Below are 23,102 nucleotides of genomic sequence, written 5' to 3' on the forward strand. Positions count from 1 at the left end.
CCTCGCGAAAGCTTAATATTTCATGGGGGTAGCAGATGGCGCTGCGGAAACTTAAGGCGCAGTCAGAAGATAAAATTTGCTCGGTAAAAAGCATGAACCTAAATAAAAGCGATGACCGCATTTCCAGGGCACACAGACTTGGCCGTTTTGTCCCCAACAAGTCCAGGCCCAATATTGTCAAAATTTTATTGTCTAAGCTAAGGGAAACGATTCTTTCTTCTAAAAGTAAGGTAAAGACAATGTGTTTCCGTAAGTGAAGATTTTTTTAAGGCAACTGGAGCTGTCAGAACTAAACTGTACGAATTTGGCAAAGAAAGTGGTCAATTTTTCACTGTGAAGTACAACAAGCTATATATCGACAAAAATGTTATATTTACTCCCCTGATAACGACAGTGTCTGTGAACTTCAATTGGGTAATGTTCCCTGCACTGCTGAATTATCGTCCACTGCTACTAACCGCCATTCTGACGCGTCTTTTTCTTAACAGAAATTAGGCACCAGCCATGCAGCCAACCTTTTCACAATTTCTCTTTTTTATAATCGAATGTGCGAAGTGCAGTTAATAAACGTGAAGCTTTAGCATCTATTTTTTATTCGTGTGCCGCTGACGTGGTTAATTTCTTAGCGAAGAGCTGTTCCACTGTGACAGGAATTACGTTGTTCACCGTCATGACCGCAACCTAAAACCAGGCGGAGGTGTTTTAATGGCCGTCGCCGACAATATAGTGCCTTTAGGCGGTGGTGGTCTTTAGCATTGGTTTGTGTTCGTGTTGTTATGAACCACCAAAACACACTGCTTTGTGCGTGTTATCGGCCGCGAAGTGCACCACCTACTTTTTGCGATGAACTGCATGGTACTGAATTTTCTTGTCTCAGAATTTCCTCACTCGCCGTTATTTCTTTTAGGCGATCTTAATTTCCCCCAAATAAGGTGGACTTCGGTACCGCCCTTCGTTGTCGGTACGTCCGGCGAAAGTCAATCTTTCCTTAATTGTGCCTAAACTTTAACCTTGCGCAACTTGTTTCTAGGCCTACTAGAACTGGCACTACTTCATCTAACACTCTAGACTTCATTCTTGTCACTGAACCAAACTTAGTACATTCTTTAAGTTGTTTCCCCGGACTAAGCAATCACTGTGTTTTCTTTTACATTTTTTTTTTGTAACAGGGCCCGTTAGATTTGAGAACAGTCCAAAATTTATTAGAGATTATGCGAACGGTGATTACACTGCCATTAATAATGAGTTTGCAGTATTCATTAACGACTGTATACCAGAATTTTCCAGCCGTATTGTGGACGAAAATTGGAACTTGTTTAAAAACAAAGCTACATCCCTTGTCGCTAAATATGTACCACTGCGCAGACTTTCCGGAAAGAAACGCACTCCTTGGTTTTCCACGCGAGTAAAAAGACTGTGAAACAAAAAAACGCCTTTTCCGTCTTGCAAAACGCAGTCGAACATCTACTCGTTGGAATGATTATTCTAATCCGCTGCATGCTTATCGTACCGCATTAAAAGAAGCGAACGACGTTTTTCTAATACCTATCTACCCTCACTTCTTTCTACAAATCCATCTAAATTTTGGAGCACTGTTCAAATAAAAACGAAAAATAACATATCTCTTTCAGATATAGATGGTAACACCATGAGCAATGCACAATGTTGCAATGTCCTAAATGATACTTTCGCGAAATCATTTTCTGTTTGCTGTGTTGATACAGTGCCACATATGCGCAAAGATTTTTTTCCCATGGATTCACTTGTTTTCGATTTTGCGGGGATATTGAAGTTAATTCAAGATTTAAAACTATTGTCTTCCTGTGGTGCCGACGAAATTAATTCGAAATTTTTGAGGAATACTTCTGTCTACTCCTAGATATTTTTATGTACCTTTTCACACAATCTATTGAGTGCTCAACTTTGCCCGCTGACTGAAAGGTGGGGAAGGTGGTCCCTCTGTTGAAATCAGGTAACCCGCATTCTCCTCTGAATTGCAGACCCATTTCACTTACCCGCGTGCCTTGTAAAATCTTTGAACACGTAATATTTTCCAATCTTGTGTCATTTCTTTAATCCAACTCTTTCTGCACTTCATCTCTGCATGTTTTTCGCAAAAACCACTCCTGCGAAACACAACTAATATTGTTTATACACATTTCTTCCTCTTTAGACAAGGGCAAAGTCATTGACTGTATCTTTCTAGATTTTGCGAAAGCGTTTGACAAGGTATCTCATTACTTGCTGCTTCTTAAGCTCAGTACTCTTAATATTGACCCTAATATTCTGAAATGGATAGAATGTTTTCTCAACCACCGTACCCAGTTTGTAACAGCTAGCAATTCCGCATCCCCACACTGCGCCGTGAAGTGAGGTGTTCCTCAAGGCTCCGTCTTGGGACCGTTATTATTCCTAATTTATATAAACGACTTACCTGCCGTAGTTAATAGTTCTATTAAACTTTTTGCCGTCGATTGGGTTCTATACCGTGAAATGACTAATCAGCATGATAACTTTATGCTTCAGAAAGATCTAGATAATATGTCAAAGTGGTGCTCACAATGGCTAATGTTCTTAAATCCGACTAAATGCAAAATTAGGTCTGTCTCGCGTCGCTCGAACTCACCAACTCCTTTCGGCTATATTATCAATGAAACCAACCTTGAGCACGTGACTTCCGATAAATATCTTGGAATCCAGCTAAACAGTAACCTTTCGTGGCATGCGCAGATCGAACATGTCACGAACAATGCAAACACATCTCTTCACTACATTCACAGGAATTTTTTCTATAGCCCCACCCCATTTGAAGTTACTGCTCTGCAAAACACTAATTAGACCGAAGCTAGAGTATGCGTTATCTGTCTGGGACCCTGGTGAAAAAAGATTAGCGGATACCATTAAGTCAATTCAAAACAGGTCAGCACGTTTCATCCTTTCAAATTGTTCCCGCACAGCTAGCGTTTCTTTAATGAAGTCAAACCTTGGCGTTATTAATTTGCAGATCCGAATAAAATTTCCCGTCTCTGCCTTTTTCAAAAAATCTTTCACCAAAATAACTCGCTTAAACAAAACTTCATTTCAGAGCCTTCGTACATGTCATCACGTCTTGATCACCGGGTAAAGTGTTCATTCCTTTCCGTCGCACAAATGTTTTCTCTGATTCATTTCTGCCAAAACCCAGTGCCGAGTGGAACCGCCTACCCCCCCCCCCCCCCTCCATCGTCTGCATCGAGGAGGCATCTTTCAAGGTTGCAATAACTGATTATGTTTTGAGTTTGTCACCTAAATACTAATTGTTTGAACGCGTTGTATTTTTTCTGTTATTGTACCCACCCCCTCTGTAACACCCTTCTGGGTCCAGAGGGTACTGTATATAAATAAATAAATAAATAAATAAATAAGTAAGTAAATAAATATCTTATGTGCTTCTTTTTTGCTGGAAATATATGTGCATAGTAGTCCACAAATGAATTGAGAAATGCACCCGTGCAGTGGAGGTTTGCTTAGTTAAAGATACCCAAAATTTCGCTCGTGTCTGCCAGGGGTAGTGTAGTCCATTCTTTTGATCATGTGTATATTTGGTCAAATCTACGTAGGCCATGCAGACTGGCCGGTGCCTCAGCATGCGCCTATGAGTGCACCATAATTCACTCACGGGACCAGTGTGTCGTTCCACTTCACCATGTATTAAAACTAGGAGCTGTGCACCGGATTTACATAGTTCATCTGTTTGTTCACCTATGGCGACCGATTGACGCTACACAATCAGTGAGGAATACATCAAAAAATCGGACGTGTATCAGACGACGCTTATTATGATTGAATGAGATGGAATAGCAATCGCCATGTTTATTTATTCAATTTTTATGGAAGTATTGTTTATCGCGGTTTTATACTTTTGTTTTTCAGCTTGTGCCCTCCCTCTGAAAGAAGCGCTCTAGTGTAAATGATAAATAGCATTAGACATGGTGTGGTGTATAGCTTCATTGGGATATATGCCATCGTACCGGAGTCCAACACAGGCATGAAGTAGTGGGCTTGAAACGTACGAGAACTATGCCGGTAGCTGATGCAAATATTCTATAACGACTGCCACTTGCCCATGACTTCGGGACGCATTCGGTTGCCCGTACACGATCACTCCCATACTCAGTTGCACGCCAAGTAGTCAGCTAGTGAGAATATTTTTCAATTATTGCTAACAATATACGGATACTGCTGCCGTTTCTCGAGTGGAAAACGACACAGCCGAAGTAATCCCTGACATGTACGTACACCACAGCTGATGTACGTGGCATGTTTGTACAGCGAGGAGCAATTGGTGCGTGCTGTCGTTACTGCTGCAACCAAAGGCCACACAGTGTTCCTCAACAACTTTGTGTGAACGGACATCTCAAACTTTTCGCAGAACTACCTATAGCATTTCGAAATCGTACTGCATCAAGTGAAAAAGTGTGTATTTCTGTGGTTGATTGAAAAAATTTGTTAATTTCGTGTCCTTTCTACCATGCAGGGTACACGTGCACTCACATCAAGACGACGACCCTCCACCTCAAGGAAAGTCTCTCCTCAATGATAAGTGGCGAGATTAAGTGAAAGCGAAACATCACATCCGTAACCAGACGGATACCATGTTTCCTTTTCATTTAACATCCTTCTGCGTTCAAGAAAGCGTTGATATGCTCAAGAAATGTTGTTGTCAACTTTCTTTCGTTGAGTAGTCTAACATGCAGCATATGTACGGGCGCACGTACATGTTGTAAAATTTGCTTCATCTTTGCTTGGTATATATATATATATATATATACACGGGCACGTACCCAAGGGGAGCTCGGGGGGGCCCGCCCCCCCCCCAAATTAAGTGGCATACCCTGCCCCCCCCTATTCGCCCACGCCACCACCCCTCACACACATTCCTAAAGCGCCGACAACTGAGTCTACTCGGTAGTCATCATTTTGCTACCTTTTACAGCAAAAGCAGTAAATGACTAACTTCTGTAATTTCTGCGCAGTCCGTCACCAGAAAAAATCATCATGTGGGCAGAAAGGGTGATATATATATAAGGGGATCCTATTAATAGTGCAGAAAGGGTCCGAGCTCAATAGCACATACTCATGTTGGTTCGGGAACATCTAACGCGCCTTTGGCGATCTTCGGGATGGGCCCACGTATTGGAAGTGCTTAACGCCTGCTTCACCTCCGCCGCGGACCGGCACGGCCTTGCACTACCTTCGGGATGGATCCACGTATGGGGAGCGCTTAGCGCCTACTTCGCCTCCGCAGCGGGTGGGCCCGGTATTGCATCACCGTGGGGGTCGGCCCACGTATGGGGAGTGCTTAACGCGGTATCACTTCCGCCAGGGATCAGCCCGGTGTTGCGCTATCTTCAGGCCGAACCGCGGCGGAGGTGAAACATTTTGCTTTTCGTCTGAGAGCTTTGACTGTCGCCAGCTTTCGCTGCCATTCACAGAGTGGTATGGTTGTCAATCTTTTCACTCCTTTGTATGGCGGTTGTTATCGACATCTCCTGGGGTGTGAAACCAGATTTCTCATCGATTCCGTGCCCGCGCGATTAATGCAAGAAGAGTTCAGTTTTTACCATCTATTGCAGCAGGCAGGGCGTAGTTTAGTGTTTTAATTATATTATTTTATTTTATTTGTAATGTCCAATACAATTTTTGTATCACCATCTATTCAACGATCACGCGCACCGTTGTTGCTTCGTTAATTCAACTTTATTTGTTTACATTGATCCAGGGGCAGAAACGGGATTCGGTTTGCAGTCAGCTGGTCTGTATGCTCGTGCAACGAGTTGTGGCCGGAGAAAATGCTATTTACGTTTAAATTTTCCATTTGCTTCACTATTTGCTCGAGTGACGGCTCGCCGCTACGCTGGCAGATCTTCGGAACCATATACCCGCGATGTGGGTTAGATAAGGTCGAAAACAAAATAATGCGAGACTGCGCCCATCATCAGACCCCGTAATAACCATTAAACCTATAAGCAATATATCACCCGTCACCTCGTCTGGCTTTTTCATAACTGTACAGCACTTTTTGTGCGAAATTGGCAACAGCAAACAAGAGTCACAAGGAGTTGAGAAATTAGGCGATCTACTAATGGAGAGAGCCAAGGCAACAGCCAAACAGGAAGAAAAATCGTAAATTAACAAATATGACTGTTGTTTGTGAAAATAGTTATGAATCAATATCCTTTTATTTTAAGAAGGAAGTAGAGAAAACGCCACCTGTAGCGGAGAACGGAGAATAATTCCGTGTGTTTTGAGTGAAGATTCTACAGTTATGAGTCGAGCCGCCTGACGCGGTCACTTCTCTGCTGTGCTAATGTGGATGTTTTTCTAACCTTCCGCCGTGGGCGCAGTACGTCTAGAATCGCTGCGGCCTGTGCTCTACGAGGTTGTACGGGACTGGTGACCATGCATCGTTACGCAACCTCCCAATTAACAACACGAGTCGGTTTTGGCACTTGGTAGAGCGGAAAACGAGGGATCCAAAATAACTGTGATTGTTCGGCAAATATATATATTCCTCTATAATTCTTCCAGAGCTAATTAAAAAACGCTATGAGAAATCATTAAATCACATTTCCGCTTGTTTATTTGTTCTTGGCAATGTTCTTCCATCGAATCTGCCATGCGCGAGTCCATTTAATGGGAGGTTTTTTTGCCAAGTGAAGGAGAGGGGTATCTCACCGGCGTACCTGTGAGATACACGGTATTTCAATTCTATTTTGCGGGTTTACGGGTCTTTATGGCGAGTTGTGGGCATTATTCACATTAGTACAATAAAGGTACCTCGCCCCCCTCATTTGCATAGAAAACTTACCTTGGGCTGCCCCCCCCCCCGAAAAAATATCCTGGGTACGTGCCTGTACATATATATATATATATATATATATATATATATATATATATATATATATATATATATATATATTGTCACTTGGAGTGATGTATGACGAACACAGTAGCAATACTGTGAAAGACGAAACACTTTTACTGGGCGAACCTGTGCCCACAAAAACAGGCTACACCTAAAGAACGGCACAACGGCGAACACAGTCAGCGATCGTCAAAATCTCATCAGCGGGTCAAGCGCATCGGCTTTTATAGATCAGTGGTCGAATGTTCCAGAGCAACCGCTGGGACCCGTGCGCCTTCCACAAAGTTCTACACCATTCGCGTCGCGCATACATGCAATCAGAATACACATGGTTCGGTGACAAAAGACAGCGGATACAAGCATCGATAACATTCTAGAAACTTCGGATACATGTAGACGCGTAGCCTGCGCTGAGCGATAACATTTGTTAGACGTTAAATGCGCTCACCCGTAAAAGATAAACGAATCCACGTGTCAAGTCCCCCCTCTCAAAAGGCATCGCCCGATACTACAAACATAACGGGAGACTGCCACACAAAAGGTCACTTCATAAACAATATAAGAAAACAATAAAAAAAAACAAAGCCCAAGGTGGCACAATTCAAAAAAAGTCCAAAGTTCAGTGATGCGACGTCCCCAAAGTTCGTTAGCGCTGGTGGAACGGCTTAAGTCACACAACATGGACTACTTCAGGTCGTGAGCGGCGCCGCAATGATAGCGAAATGCCGTCTGGCACCACCTCATAGTCGAGTGCGCCAATGCTTTGGATGATCTTGTATGGTATGAAATAGCAGCGTAGAAGCTTCTCGCTCAGTCCTCGTCGGCATATAGGGGTTCAAACCCAAACACGGTTGCCGGGCTGGTACTCGACGTAGCGTCGTCGAAGGTTGAAGTGTCGGCAGTGGGTCCTCTGTTGGTTCTTGATCCGCAGGCGGCCGAGCTGTCTGGCTTCTTCGGCAGGCTGGAGATAGGTGGCAACGTCAAGATTCTCTTCGTCGCAGACGTATGGCAGCATGGCGTCCAGAGTAGTCGTCGGATTCCTGCCGTAAACCAGCTTGAACGGCGTAATCTGTGTTGTTTCTTGCACCGCCGTGTTGTAAGCAAAGGTTACGTACGACAGGACAACGTCCCAGGTCTTGTGCTCGACGTCGACGTACATTGCTAGCATGTCGGCGAGGGTTTTGTTCAGCCGCTCCATGAGACCATTCGTCTGCGGGTGCTAGTCGGGGCACAGTTGTCCTGCTGTGCCTTGTCTGGCTGTATTGCAGAATGGATTGGGTGAGCTCTGCTGTAAAGGCCGTTCCTCTGTCGGGGATGAGGACTTCTGGGGCACCATGTCGCAGCAGGATAATCTCGACGACAAATTTCGCCACCTCAGCTGCGCTTCCTTTTGGTAGAGCTTAAGTTTCAGCTAAGCGGGTGAGGTAGTCCGTCGCCACGATGATCAACTTATTTCCAGATGTTGACGTCGGAAACGGTCCCAACAAATCCATCCCGATCTGCTGAAATGGCCGGCAAGGAGGTTCGATTTGCTGTAGTAATCCTGCTGGCCTTGTCGGTGGTGTCTTGCGTCGCTGACAGTCTGGGCATGTCTTGACGTAACGGGCGACGACCGCGGACAGACGCGGCCAGTAATACCTTTCCTGTATCCTCGACAGTGTCCGGGAGAATCCGAGGTACTCAGGGGTTGGATCATCATGTAGGGCGTGCAGTACTTCTGGACTCAGGACTAAGGGAACAAGAAAGTTGTTGGCGCGAACTGGTGAGAAGTTCTTCTTCAAGAGCAGGTAGTTTCGTAGCGTGAACGAAGACAATCCGCGCTTAAATGCCCTAATGGCAACGTCGGTGTTCCCTTCTAAATACTCGACAAGGCCTTTTAGCTCCGGGTCTGCTCGTTGCTTTTTAGAGAAATCTTCCGCGCTTATTACTCCCGGGTCTGCTCGTTGCTTTTTAGTAAAATCTTCCGCGCTTATTATTCCAAGGAAGGCGTCGTCGTCCTCGTCATCTTGCGGCGGGGGATCGATGGGGGGCGCGTGATAGGCAGTCGGCGTCAGAGTGTTTTCGTCCGGACTTGTAGTTTACCCTGACGTCGTATTCTTGCAGTCTGAGGCTTCACATAAGATATCTGTAGATATCGGCTAGCATAAGACATCACCCGTTCAAGTCCGTCTTTCCTCTGGACTATGACGGTAGCGAGGCCCAGGCTACTGGCGTCAGTGGGGATTTCGCTATCGGCGTCCTCGGCGAAGCGTGAAAGTACCGACGGCCACTGCATGCATCGTTTGAGTTCTTGAAACGCGTCGGCCTACGGCGCTTCCCACTTGAATTCAACATCACATTTGGTAAGTTGTGTTAGCGACTCCCTGATGCGTGAAAAGTTCTTCATAAAGCGCCTATAGTAGGCACACTTGCCAAGGAATCTGCGCACTGCCTTCATCTCGATGGGCTGCTGGAACCTTGCGATGGCAGCTCTCTTCAGCGGGCGGGGCGGACTCCAGATTGCTAATGACGTGGCCTACAACCAGAAGCTCATCGTAAGCAAAGCCGCACTTTTCCGGCTTCAGCGTAAGCCCTGATGACTTGATGGCCTCTAGTACTGTCGCAAGCCGCGTAAGGTGATCGTCGAAATTTCGGGCGAGGACGACGGCGTCACCCAAGTAAACAAGACAGGTCTGCCACTTCAATCCCTCTAAAACCGTGTCCATCACGCGCTAGAACTTTGCAGGCGCCAAGCACAGTCCAAATGGCATAAAACTGAACTAATAGAGGACGTCTGGCGTGATTAAGGGGGTCTTTTCGCGATTCCTGTCATCGACTTCTATTTCCCAGTAGCCAGACTTGAGGTCCATTGGCGAGAAATATTTAATGTTGCAGAGACGATCCAATTCGTCGTCTATCCATGCGAGGGGGTATACGTGCTTCGTGATCTTGTTCAGTCGACGATAATCGATGCAGAAACGTAGGGTTCCGTCCTTTTTCTTCACTAAGATAACATGAGACGCCCGCGGGCTTTTCGGCTGCTGGATGATGTCGTCGCGCAGCATTTCGTCGACTTGTTGTCTTATAGCTTCACGTTATCGCGTCGAAACTCGGTAAGGGCTTTGGCGGAGTAGTCGAGCACCCTCTTCGGCTATTATGCAATGCTTTGCGACTGGTGTTAGTCGAATTCTCGATGACGTCGAAAAGCCGTCTTTGCATCGTCGAAGCAGACTCCTGAGCTTTTGCTGCTTAATCACGGGGAGACTTGGATTTATGTCGAAGTCTGGCTCGGGAACTGCGGTCGTCGAGGTTGATGCCGTGGAATCCGAGGGGACAAACGCATTGCTAGTCTCCAGAATTTCCTCGATGTATGCGATCGTCGTGCCCTTGTTGATGTGCTTGAACTCCTGCTTGAAGTTTATCAGCAACACTCGTGCTTCCTCCGCGCAGTCGAGCGATTGCTTTTGCGACGCAAATTTCACGGTCGAGCAGTAGACGCTGGTCGCCTTCGGTGCCGCCTTCTGCGTCAGCGGGTGTTTCGGTGCCGACCGAAATAACAATGCTGGAGCGAGGCGGGATGCTCACTTGATCTTCGAGCACACTCAAGGCGTGGTGACTTCGAGGGCTCTTCGGCGGTATAGGTTCATCTTCCGACAGCGTTATTGACTTCGACTTCAGGTCGATGATTGCACCGTGTTGGTTCAGGAAGTGAATGCTGGGAATGACGTCTCGTGAACACTGTTGGAGGGTAACGAAGGTGCCAGGGTAAGTCCGGTCATGAATGGTAATTCTTGCCATGCAGATTCCAGTCGGCGTTACGAGGTGTCCTCAAGCGGACCGAATGGACGGGCCTTCCCATGCAGTCTTAACTTTCTTCAACTGGGCTTCGATGGGTCCACTCATGACGGAGTAATCAGCTCCTGTGTCTACTGAGGCGGTGACTGCGTGGCCGTCGAGAAGCACGTCGAGGTAGGTGGTTCTTTGTCTTGCGTTGCAGTTAGGCCTTGGCGTCGGATCACGGCTGCGTCGCGTTGACCTGTGGCTGGTACGTGGCATCGTGAGGTGGTGTTTCGTCTGCGTATTCTTTGCTTCCAGACTTCCTCGGGGCGACGGCGTGTCCTTATGTCGTCGACGTAGTCTCTTCGTAGTCTTCGTGGGCGGCGAAGCATCTTCGTCAGTTCGATGAACAGCAACCGCGCCTCCATCGGTTGCTGCTTTTAGTTTTCCGGATATGGGCTCACGGACCGGCCCCAGGCTGGGCCAGTGTATGGACGGCGCTGCGGCGACAGGTAGCGGCCTGGTGACAGCGAACGGGACGGTCGTCGATGGCTCCACTGAGTAGCGGCGAGGTAGTCGGCGATCTCACGACGGCGTTCACCTTCCCTCGGGCACGTTGTGTTGACGGCGAAGCCTCGCAATCCCAGGTCGCGGTATGGGCATCGGCGGTACACATAGCCCGCTTCGCCGCAGTGGTAGCAGAGCGGATAGTGGTCGGGGCGCGCCAAATGTCCATCTGCCTAGTGTAGGTGCGCTGGGCGACAGGTGGCGTGCCGGCGGCGGCGGTGGACGAAGGAATTGGGGCGTTACGGGGCCCTGGCGCGGTCGCGGAGGAAGACCTTGACGGCGTGCGACGGCGGCGTAGGTCATCGCTTCTGGCTGGGGCTGCAGTAATCGAGGTTGCACCTCAGGAACTCCAAGCGATCGCTGAACCTCATCTTTCACGATGTCAGCGATTAAGGCCACTTGAGGTTGCGAAAGGCAAGACCTTGCGCAGTTCTTCGCGCACAATGGCCCTGATGGTCTCTTGGAGATCACCGAAACCCAGTGGTTTTCATGGTGCACTGAGGCGTGAGCACTTGGCGGTTGTATGGCCTAGTGTGCATTTCTAAAGTTTTCTCAATCGTCGTTGCCTCTGTCAAGAACTTGGCTACGGTCTTCGGTGGGTTTCGGATCAGCCCGGCGAAAATTTCTTGCCTTACGCCTCGCATCAAGAAACGCACTTTTTTGTCTTCGGGCATTGCCGGGTCAGCGTGCCGGAAAAGGCGGGTCATTTCTTCCGTGAAGATGGCGATGGTCTCATTGGGTAGTTGGCCTCGGGTTTCCAGCAGAACTTCGGCCCTTTCTTTAGGGACAACGCTCGTGAACGTCCTCAGGAAGTTGCTGCGCGACAGGTCCCATGTTGTAAGGGTGGACTCCCGGTTCTTGAACCAAGTCCTCGCGGCATCTTCCAAGGAGGAGTACACATGTCGTAGTTTATCCTTAGAGGTCCAGTTGTTGAAGTTCGAGATCCTTTCGAAGGTTTCGAGCAAGGTTTCCGGATCCTCCGACGTAGCTCCACGGAAGCTAGGGGGGTCTCTGTGCTGTTGAAATACGATGGACGACACCGGGACTGCCGTTGTGGTTGCCTTGGCCACAATCTTCTTGGTCTTCTCAGGTAGAAGTCTGTGCTCGGGGGGCAGCTGTCGAAGACAGCGTCTTGTTCGATGGTCCGGGACTACGTTGGTGTTCTCTTTGCGGTCCTGGCTTATATGACGGCTTGTCGGGGGCGTCCGGTACATGAACGAAAATCACCTCCACCAGATGTCACGTGGAGAGACGTATAAAGAACACAGTAGCAATACCGTGAAAGACGAAATTATAACATTTATTGGGCGAACCTGTACCCACAAAAACAGGCAACACTTAAAGAACGGCGACAACGGCGAACACAGTCGGCAATCGTCAAAGCCTGACAAGCGGGTCAAGCGCATCGGCTTTTATAGATCAGTCGTCGAATGTTCAAGAGTAACCGCTGGGACACGCGTGCCTTCCACAAAGTTGTACACCATTCTCGTTGCGCATACATGCAATCAGATTACAGAAGGTTCGGCGACAACAGACAGCGTACAGAAGCACCGATAACATTCTAGAAACTTCGAATACAGGCAGACGCGTACCCTGCGCTGAGCGATAACATTTCTTAGACGCTAAAAGCGCTCACCCGTAAAAGATAAACGAGTTCACGTGTCAATATATATAATACCGAGACCGATCAAGTTGTCCAGCACTGTTTATTTCAAAAAAGGCAACGGCCCCAGCTCACGTGCGAAGAAGTAGAAGAACAGGGAAGATGTTGATGGCTATGTACAAATGAAAACGACGAAGTACGTTAATAGTGCTTACACTAACTTCCCCCCGTCATGGAAGCGGCCAGTCTGGCCGCAGATTAGAGATTATCTAAACGGGGAGTGAAGGGCTTCATCCGCGAGACGTGAACAATTTCGGCATTCCGGCGGCGCCGGTCAGTGACGGAGTGTACTGGGCGGACGAGATTATTCACTGCAGATGGTTGCTGCACAAAGGTGTATGGGCCAATGTAGCGTGGAAGGAACTTCTCACAGAGGCCTGGGGTGCGGAACTGGAGTCGAAAGCAGGACTTGGTCTCCAGGGTGAAAACGTAGGTCTTGGCGTTTGTTGTCACAGTAACGCTTGCGCTCAGCTTGGGTAGCTTCTGTGCTTTGCCGGGCGTTTTGACGGCAATGTGCAACTCGGGCAGCAAAAATCTTCTGGAAGCGACGCGTTAGGCGAAGAAGGTGCCAAAAAGAGTTCTCTGTCGAATATGGTGGAAGGAGATCGTCCATACACAAGGAAGAAAGGGCTGTAGCCGGTAGTCCGTTGAAAAGCAGTATTAAATGCGAATGTCACAAAAGAAAGAATTTTATCCCAGTCAGTGTCGTCAGGACGGATGTACATGGAAATCATGTCAGACAGCGTACGGTGGAAGCGCTCAGTAAGGCCATTGGTTTGCGGATGATAAGTAGAAGTAGATTTGTGGACGGTATTAGTGCCCGAAGAACTTCCTCGAGAATTTGTGAAATGAACGCCTTGCCACGGTCACTGAGAAGAACGCGAGGAGCCCCGTGGCGCAATACGATGGCGCGCAAGAAAAAGTCGGCGACCTCAGAAGCGGTGCCGGATCGCAGAGGGGCAGTCTCGGCATATCTTGTTAAATGGTCGACCGAAGTGACACTCCAACGGTGACCGGAGGGTGTCAACGACTAGGGACCATATAAATCAATGCCAACAAATTCAAAAGGTGCGTCCGGGCAAGAGAGAGGTTGTAGTAAACCGGCAGGAGAGGACGTCGAGCGTTTGCGGTGCTGACATGATGCACAAGAAGCAATGTATTTGGCCACCGTTGTGGATAGGCCAGGCCAGAAGCAGCGGGTTTTTATGCGGTCGTAAGTCTTGTGGAAACCTAAGTGGCCAGCCGATACGTCGTCGCGAAGTGCCTCTAATACCCGCAAGCGAAGGCAGCGAGGTAGAACTGGGACCCACCGGTGACCTGTTGGGTGGTAAACGTAGCGGTGTAGTACGCCACCTTGAAGGCGGAATTGTCGAAATTGGCGTCGCAAGCGGCTGTTGGGCGGTTCGGCGAGCCCACTTAGGCGATACATGAGAGCTCGACAGTAGGAGTCGGCCCACTGAAGCGAGACAAAATCAGAGCGTGATGAAAGCGTAACTTGGTCCAGGAGCGTTATCGAGAGTTGGTGTGAGGCAGGCGTAGCATCGGAACGACGTGGTTGGGAAGACGACGGCGCGTTACCGGGAGAGAGTGAGAGTGGGCAGCGAGACAATGCGTCTGCATCATGATGGTGTTTTCCAGACTTGTACGTTATAGTGAAGTCATATTCCTGCAAGCGGAGTATCCAGCGTCCAAAGCGTCCGGACATGTTTTTTATTGATGACAGCCAACACAGAGCATGATGGTCGGTGACGATGGTGAAGTGGCGGCCGTAAAGGTACGGGCGAAATTTCTGAATCGACCAAACGATAGCCAGGCATTCTTGCTCTGCAATGGTGTAGTTCCACTCAGCTGAAGAAAGTGTTCGGCTGGCATATGCTATGACTTGCTCTTTAGATGCTGTATTACGTTGCAGAAGTACTGCGCCAATACCTTGTGCGCTTGCCTCAGTATGGAGTATGGTGGGGGCTCGATTATCGAAGTGGCGAAGCACTGGTCTGGAAGTAAGATGCCACTTTAGAGCTTGAAAAGCCGACTCGCGGTCGCTAGTCCACGTGAAAGAGGCACCGGTAACCAGTAGCTTGTGTAGAGGAGCTGCTATCGCTGCGAAGTTGCGTATAAATCTACGAAAATATGACGCCAATGCGAGGAAACTACGTAGATCTTTCTGTTGCTGGGGGCGAGGAAACTCGAGAATGGCACTAATGTTTTCGGGGTCAGGCTGGATGCCATCGTTTGAGACGACGTGACCCAATACGTTTATCATCTTGCTTGAAAATTTGCATTTTTTGTATTGATCTGGAGACCAGCATCCGCAAGGCACTTGAGAATTTCGTCTAATCGATGAAGATGTTCGCTGAAGTCAGACGAAAAGATGACAATATCGTCCAGATAACAGAGGCATCTCTTCCATTTTAGACCACGAAGTACGTTGTCTATCATCCGCTCAAATGTGGCAGGAGCATTACAAAGGCCAAAAGGCATCACGTTAAATTCATAAAGGCCATCCGGTGTAGCGAATGCGGTTTTTTTCTTTGTCAGTCTCGTTCATCGGAATTTGCCAATATCCTAATCGAAGATCAAGGCTGGAGAAATACTCCGCCCCTTGTAGTGTGTCCAAAGCGTCGTCAATTCGAGGTATTGGATATACGTACCTGCGTGTGATCTTATTGAGCGCTCGATAATCCACGCAAAAGCAAAGGGAGCCATCGTTTTTCTTTACCAGGACCACGAGAGAAGCCCATGGGCTAGATGAAGGTCGTATTTTCCGCGCAAGCGAGTCAGCAACCTGTTGTTCAATGACCTTTCGTTCGGGCGGCGATACACGATAGGGGCGTCGTCGCATTATAGTGGAACCATCGGTTTCGATGCGGTGTGTAGCCGCAGGAGTTTGGCTCAACACAGGGGAACAGCTATCGAAACAGGCTTTGTGTTTTGCCAAGACCACCATTAAGGCTTCGGGCTGCGGGGCTGTTAGGTCGGAACCAAGAACGGCTGGAGGAGGGAAAGAATAATCCAAACCTGAGGTTGGTGCTGGCGATGAAGAAGGGCAAAGCGCGACTAGAGAGATAGGTTGAGTGTCGGCGAGGGTTGCCACAGTCATCCCTTTGGGCAGCATCGCAGGATCTGGGGTCGTGTTGCAAGCAGACAGAAGGGCGCGGCCGCGTGAAAACGGGACGAGACAGGTGGCAATGAGAATTCCGCAAGAAGTACAGAGGGAAGAAGGGGCGACTAGGGCGTCTCCGTCGGCGATCTGACTGGATGTTACGGCTACAACGTCTTCGTGACCAGGACGCAGGACGTAGTATGCAGCGATGGCCAAGTTCACGCATGAAAGTGATGAGTCCGCAACAGGTTCAAGCTCTGTATCCGTGATGTGGACAACTTTCTCTCTGCATGAAATGACGGCTGAAGCAGAATGTAGGAAGTCCCAACCCAGTCTAAGTTCATGGATACACGTTGGAAGGATGATAAATTCGATGTGGTGGCGTATGCCGTCGATGAGAACACGAGCAGTACATTGTCCGTCGGGGTGAATGAATGCATTATTAGCACCACGCAAAATAGGTCCAAGATAAGACGTTTTTACTTTACGGAGCCGGGAACACAGATCACTTCGAAGAACAGAAACGGCGGCACCGGTATCGATGAGAGCTGACGCGGAACACCTTCGACAGTCACAGAAAGTATGTTGGCCGGGCGAACAGGAGGAATTTTTGAAGACCGATAAGAAGCAGTTTCCCCTCCAAAAACTGCAACAGCTAGTTTTGCGAGTGCTGGTCGACAAAATGGGAAGTGGGGCGAAGCGGTGATGTAGAGCGCCCGTAAGGCGATGGAGAACGACGTCTGGCCGAACGGGAACTATGAGGCAGATTGGGAGCAGCTGTAGGAGACGGAGAACGGTGTTGAGGGAACGAGTACGGTGCGGGATAGTAGTCGTCTGATCGGCGAGTGCGGTCTCTTTCGTGCTCAGCATAGCCTCGTCTTTCATCCTGCTGGCGACGGCAGCAGAAGCGAGATATATGGCCGCGTATACCGCAGTAAAAACAAACCGGACGAGGTGGACGCCACTGAGGGTATGATGGTGCAGCAAGTGCTCTGGTTCCCATCGAAGCCAAATGGTCATAGGAAACACCAGTAGGCACGGAAGTCACGGTAGGGGTGGGTAGCGAAACAACATCCGCGTAGGTAGGTGTGGAGCGCGCTACCGGAGCAAGATGCGTCGTGGGTGTAGTCATGGCGTTCAACTACTGCTTTACGACCTCGAGCAAGTCGAAGGTGGAGGTTGGGGCGCATGCAGCAGGTGGACGCCTTAGGTCTTCTAGTTGAAGCTCTTCGCGAATGATGGTGCGAATAAGAGCACGTAGATCTGGAGAATAGGGAACCTGGGGATCGCTGCTGTCATGTGGAAGACGAATAGACTGCAGCTCGTCGAGGCGTTGACACGTTGAAGTGATGTCTTGGACAGAAGCCGGATTTTGCATGATTAAGGCGTTGAACGAGACAGGCCCAATGCCTTTTAAAATGTGGCGAACGCGTTCGGCTTCGTCATGCTAGGATTCGCACGGCGGCACAGAGCCAAGACATCCTCTATATATGAGGTGAAAGACCCTTGGGGAAGTTGGCGGCGCGTTCACAGCTTCTGTTTGGCGACTTCTGCACGGCCAGACGAGGAAGCGAAGATTTGCCGCAGCTTCGAGGTAAACATGGACCAATCCGCGATGTCGCATTTGTGGTTGAAATACCACGTCTTTGCAACACCGGTCAAGTAGAAGGCGACGTGCCTCAATTTCTGGGTGTCGTTCCACTTGTTGCAAGAACTCACGCGGTCGCAGTGGTCGATCCAATCGTCGACGTCATCACCGCGGAGTCCTACAAAGACAGGGGGATCGCGTTGAGGGCTCGTCACAGTCCAAGAGGGCGCCGCAGGCGGGGTCGTCTGTGTGGTAGGGTTAGAGGCACCGGAAGGGCCGGGGTTGGAAGTGTCCATTGTTGTAGGGGTAGCTGGGTGCAGGCGGCGACCGGAACGGAGCTCAAGGGAGGACGAGAACGCGAGAGGACGTCGGGGTATTTACGTAGCTCCACCACTTTATAATACCGAGACCGATCAAGTTGTTCAGCGCTGTTTATTCCAAAAAAGGCAACGGCCCCAGCTCACGCGCGAAGAAGTAGAAGAAGAGGGTAGATGATCATGGCTATGTACAAATGAAAACGACGAAGTACGTTAATAGTGCTTACAATATCTATCTATATATGTATATATATATATATATATATATATATATATATCGTTCAGCGAGTGATCGCTTCCGCCAGTCGCACCCTTTCACACACCGAAATCAACTAGTCAACCTGCGAGAAGGAGTGCATCTTCGTCTGCAGGAGTTCGATGTTGCCATCGTCTACAATTTAATCGGGCCATAGCCCTCGCGCTCTCCCAAACAGAGGTTGAAGTCATAGTGACCGACTCCCAACAGGCGTGCCGCAACTTTGCTAGCGGCAGAATTCATGCCACTACGCTCCGGATCATCAATCAAAAGCCGCCAACGAGATCAGTCATGATCATCCGAACGCGAGCTCATCAAGGCATTCCTGGCAACGAGGTCGCTAACCACGTGGCTCGACGTCTGATCCACCGAGCCGACGCCGAGGAATCTGAACCCGAGCGCATGCACCCTCTAGTCTCTTACCAAGACATCACACAACACTACAAGCTAAACCGCAGCACATATGCACCCCCACACAAGTCACTACCTAGAGAGCAGGAGCGATTCCTCCGAGCTCTACAAGTTAATACATTCCCCCGCCCAACCAGAAATCACCTCATAGACCCTACAAAATTTTCTCCTCAACGCCGCTTCTGCGCAGAGCCCGGGTCCCTCAGGCACATAGTAGGGGGTTGCAGAGCGGCACCATTAAATCCTCCGAACCCTTACCCCACTAACGAGCTTTGGGAAAGAGCCTTGGCCAGCTCCGACCTCGAGGATCAGCAACGGCTGATTGCGAGGGCCCAGGACGCGGCCCGAGCTCAAGGCATTCTGGAATGAGGACGACTCTCCAAAGCTTCATTCACCGAATAAACATGTTTATTCTCTCTCTCTCTCTCTCGGGCCGCAAACACGAAGATGAGGACACGTTGTCGCGAGCTCCCGCCAAAACTTGCGATAAGGACATGGACGAAGGCGGCGCATTTTTTGGGGCCCTCATCGCATCTGACCTGATCATATGGCAGCGCGAGGACGCCGGAATACGCCTTCTCATCGATCACGTAGAAGGTAAGAATGTTACATTCTCACGACATATTTCTCGCAGTCTCTCGGCCTTCTGCCTTCGAAAGGGTGTCATCTACAAGAAAAACTCGAGTGTCAGCGACAAATAGTATCTATTGGTCGTACCTGCCGCCATCCGTGATGACATTCTCCTAGCCTGCCATGATGAGCCCACGTCTGGACACTTGGAATTTTCAAATTCTCTTGCAAGAGTACGCCAGACGATCTACTGGCCCAGACTTTCTACCACAATGAAGCGTTACGTGCAAAGCTGCCGTGAGCGTCAACTCTGGAAATCGCCGTCTTGGAAACCCGGGGGGTTACTCCAACCCATCGCACCATCTAGCGCGCCCTTTGATCAAATCGTCATGGATCTTCTGGCACCCTTTCCCTTGTCCGCCAGCGGAAACAACTGGGTTATAGTCGTCACAGACTATCTAACACGCTACGCCGAGACGAAAGCTGTACAACGTGCCAAGGCCTACGAAGTTGCCCAGTTCTTTATCGATCACATAGTCCTCAGACTTGGTGCCCATCACATGTCATCAGCGACAGAGAAACTGCCTTTACAGCCCAACTGGCAGAGGACATATTCGAGCGGAGCTGCACGCAGCATCACAAGGCAACTGCATATCATCCGCAGACCAATGGACTGACGGAACGGCTAAAGAAAACCATTGCTGACATGCTGTCTATATATGTAGACGTCCAGCATAAAACATGGGACCAAGTCCTGCCCCTACGTTACATTCGCGTACAACACCGCTATTCAGGAAGTCACCCGATTCACACCGTTCTGTCTTGCCTACGGGCGCGAGGTCATGACCACGCTAGAAGCTCTGGGGCCGTATTCTGTAGCGGTTCCTTTGGGAACCGGTTCCCTTTGGCTGTTACGTCTGGATTACGTCACTCGGAGAAAGAGTGGAACGGGGCGGCGTGAGGGGAACCAATCAACGAGCGGCGGTCTGCCGGAAGATCACGTCATCATTTTTGTTTGTACTTAGGGGACGGTATAGCAATTGAAGGATGTTGCTGGTTTGATAAAAAAACGTTGGTTTGTATAGAACACTTGCAAATATATTTTCAGTAATAAATGTGAGCTTGCGGCGCAGACCGCTACTGGGAGTTGTAATTTTATTTGTGTTGTTTTCTTATTTAGTCGCTAGGTGGTGTGCCATACGTTATGCAAACAAGTTGCCTCGCTTTGTTTACGTTTTGGACTTGCCAGTTTGCGCGCCGAATCCGAAACTGGGTCCTCATGTTTGAGCGAGGCCGCGCGATATACTGGTGTCATTTGTTGAAGAGCACCCCTACCTTGCGAAGGCGTCGTGTGTGCTGGGTCAACAGCTGACGGCGGCGCGCAAGGAGGAGCTCTGGCAGCCAGTGACTGCCTTGCTGAATGCTGAGGGCCCGGCAGTGAAAACTGCAGCCCAATGGCGCGGCGTGTGGAAGAAAGATGTGTATAACGCCCGCCGTGATGCAGCCGCCTTGCACGCCGAAAGCAGGTAAGCACACTCGTTGACGGAGCTTTTGCGCACTATATTCTAACAAACGTGTTAATCACAGAGGAACCGGAGGAGGCAGCCTGCCCGGACCGCGAGGGCGCGTCCTCTCCCTAGTTGGAAGGGCGAGCGCCATCGGAGTCTGCCCGCCGTTCTTCGAGCCCGACGAAGAGGTGAACATCAGCGCATGGGTTTCAATAGGTCAACGCCAAGTCGACGCGCTGTCGCGATTTATGGCAACACACGCTTTTAATTTTTCAACTTTGCCCCGTGCGGTCCGTTTATGGAACGCACTACCAGATACCATTGCATGCCAATATAAACACACTGCATTTCGCAATCTGCTAAACGATCAATATGCCGTTTCAACCGTCTAAACACGTCATGTCTTTTGTAATTTTCTTGCATTTTTTCTACAAGTTAAGAAATTTCAGTGGTCCCAATTTCTTTACAATACTTACTACTGTATAACATGCAAAAATGTGTACAATGTTATTATGCTATTATGTTGTTGTTTACCACTTATTGTTATTGCTCTACATATTGTATTTGCTAATGTAATAATTTTCCATGTTCTGTGCGTACTCCTTTCATTATGCTGCAGTTTATTTCTTTCCCGATTCCATACTAATATGTTACCGTATTTCCCCATTTACACTATACCTTCTCGAAGGCCTGTAAGGTACATGTAAATAAATAAATAAAATTAAATATTTACAATGTTTGCAGATGACTGTATAGTATATAGGGTCATCAACAGCGAATCTGACCAACAAGCACTACAACACGATTTGGATTTGATTGCCATATGGTGTGAAAAATGGAAAATGTCACTGAATGAGAAAAAGAGTGTCCACGTCACCTTTACCTGGAAGAGCTCATACGACAGCAATCGTAACACTATAAATAATGCTACTCTTGAACAAGTGTCAGAATATAAATACTTAGATGTATTTTTTTCTGCTGATCTAAGGTGGAACAGACACGTTACTCATGTTAGGAACAAGGCTGTCGGAGCATTAGATTTTTTTGAAACGTAACTTTAGTAGCTTGCCACGGAAACTTAGGGAGCAACTGTATTTCACACATGTGCGCAGTACACTGGAGTATGCGTGCGTTTGCTGGGATCCATATGCTACAGAACTTGTAGATAAACTAGAAAAAGTGCAGAACAGGGCAGTTCGGTTTGTCCTTGGCAATTATGACAGGATGCTTAGCATGACAGAAAGCAAAAAAGCATTAAATTGGCATCTTGAACACCGTCGCCGAAATCTCAGATTAAAATTTCTTCATAACATATACCACTCTAATACGGGGATAGCCAGGTAATTGTATTTTCAGCCGCCCACATATGTTTCTAAAAGACGAGATCACAAATTAAAAATATGTGAGATTCCTTTCGACCCTCTATTGCATGAATTATGAAAGTCATTTTTTCAGCTTTCATTATTGATTGAATGAACAAACATGACTGTAATAATAAAGATAAAGCTTTGTGCCAAATATGGCACACCATGACGATGGCTGAGCGCTCTTGCTGCCATGGGCGGAAAACAAAGCTTCACGGACGGTGGCCTTTTAATGTGATGTGGGGAATGAAATGAAACAGTTGTTTGCTGCGTTCAGGCACAGATGAATGTTTCACTTCTTCTATCTTACCAACGACCTGTTTGTGAAAGGTGGCCGCTTACATCTTTGTTTCTTCTCGTCAAATTCTGGCCAGTGGCTGACTTGGTCAGATCGGTCGTCTTTGGGTGGCATTGCGGCCGCTGGTCCCTGTGCTTTTTTGACTTGAACATGGAATTCGATGTCCTGACTAGAAGTCCTTCCTGGTCACTAGTTGGGTAGGCACTTGTTATGCGAGGTAAGGCATTCTGCAATTTTTGCTTTTAATTGAGCCAGCGGTAGTACTTGTCTCCTCCTAAGCTGCTCCTGCACCCTCCTGTACAATACCCATGCTGTTAGTACCGATAAGTCTAGCATAGGCGTAAAAATTCGAAAGTGCCATTTCTTCGACATCTGATATGTATGCAGTAAAGTCCAAACAGAGAGTCCAGCAGGTCGACACCACCCATGTGCCTGTTATGGACATTTACTACGCTGGGGCAATCAATTTCGCGAAACACCTTGGCGGAGGTAAACCAGCGCTGAGCCTTTTGGACTGGATCTCTCCCAACAAAGCTCGACAGAAATGTCACAGCGCGGTTGTCGTATCAACGCACACACGATAACTCTACGTCATCTATCGCGCTTGTGAGTGCCTCTGAAGCACCACTTCCTTTACATTTCAGTTCCTTTTCACTTTTCAGGCGGCTGTTTGGTAGACAATTCGCCCTCACCGTACCGATCGTCAAAATTACATCTTGTGATAGAGTGACCTGCAGCTTCGGGCTATTAAACAGATGGCAGCACGTTACCATATTTTGTATTTCAAGTTCATA

At 48.4% G+C, this 23,102-nt stretch overlaps 1 protein-coding gene across 1 annotated transcript in view; it reads right to left on the reverse strand.

Annotated features, from left to right (window-relative positions):
• Positions 1 to 23,102, reverse strand: part of LOC129384590 (uncharacterized) — a 134,594-nt gene that overhangs the window by 84,147 nt on the left and 27,345 nt on the right. The window lies entirely within an intron of this gene.

The sequence above is a fragment of the Dermacentor andersoni genome, chromosome 5, assembly GCF_023375885.2.
Source record: "Dermacentor andersoni chromosome 5, qqDerAnde1_hic_scaffold, whole genome shotgun sequence".
In the NCBI taxonomy this organism is placed as follows: domain Eukaryota; kingdom Metazoa; phylum Arthropoda; class Arachnida; order Ixodida; family Ixodidae; genus Dermacentor; species Dermacentor andersoni.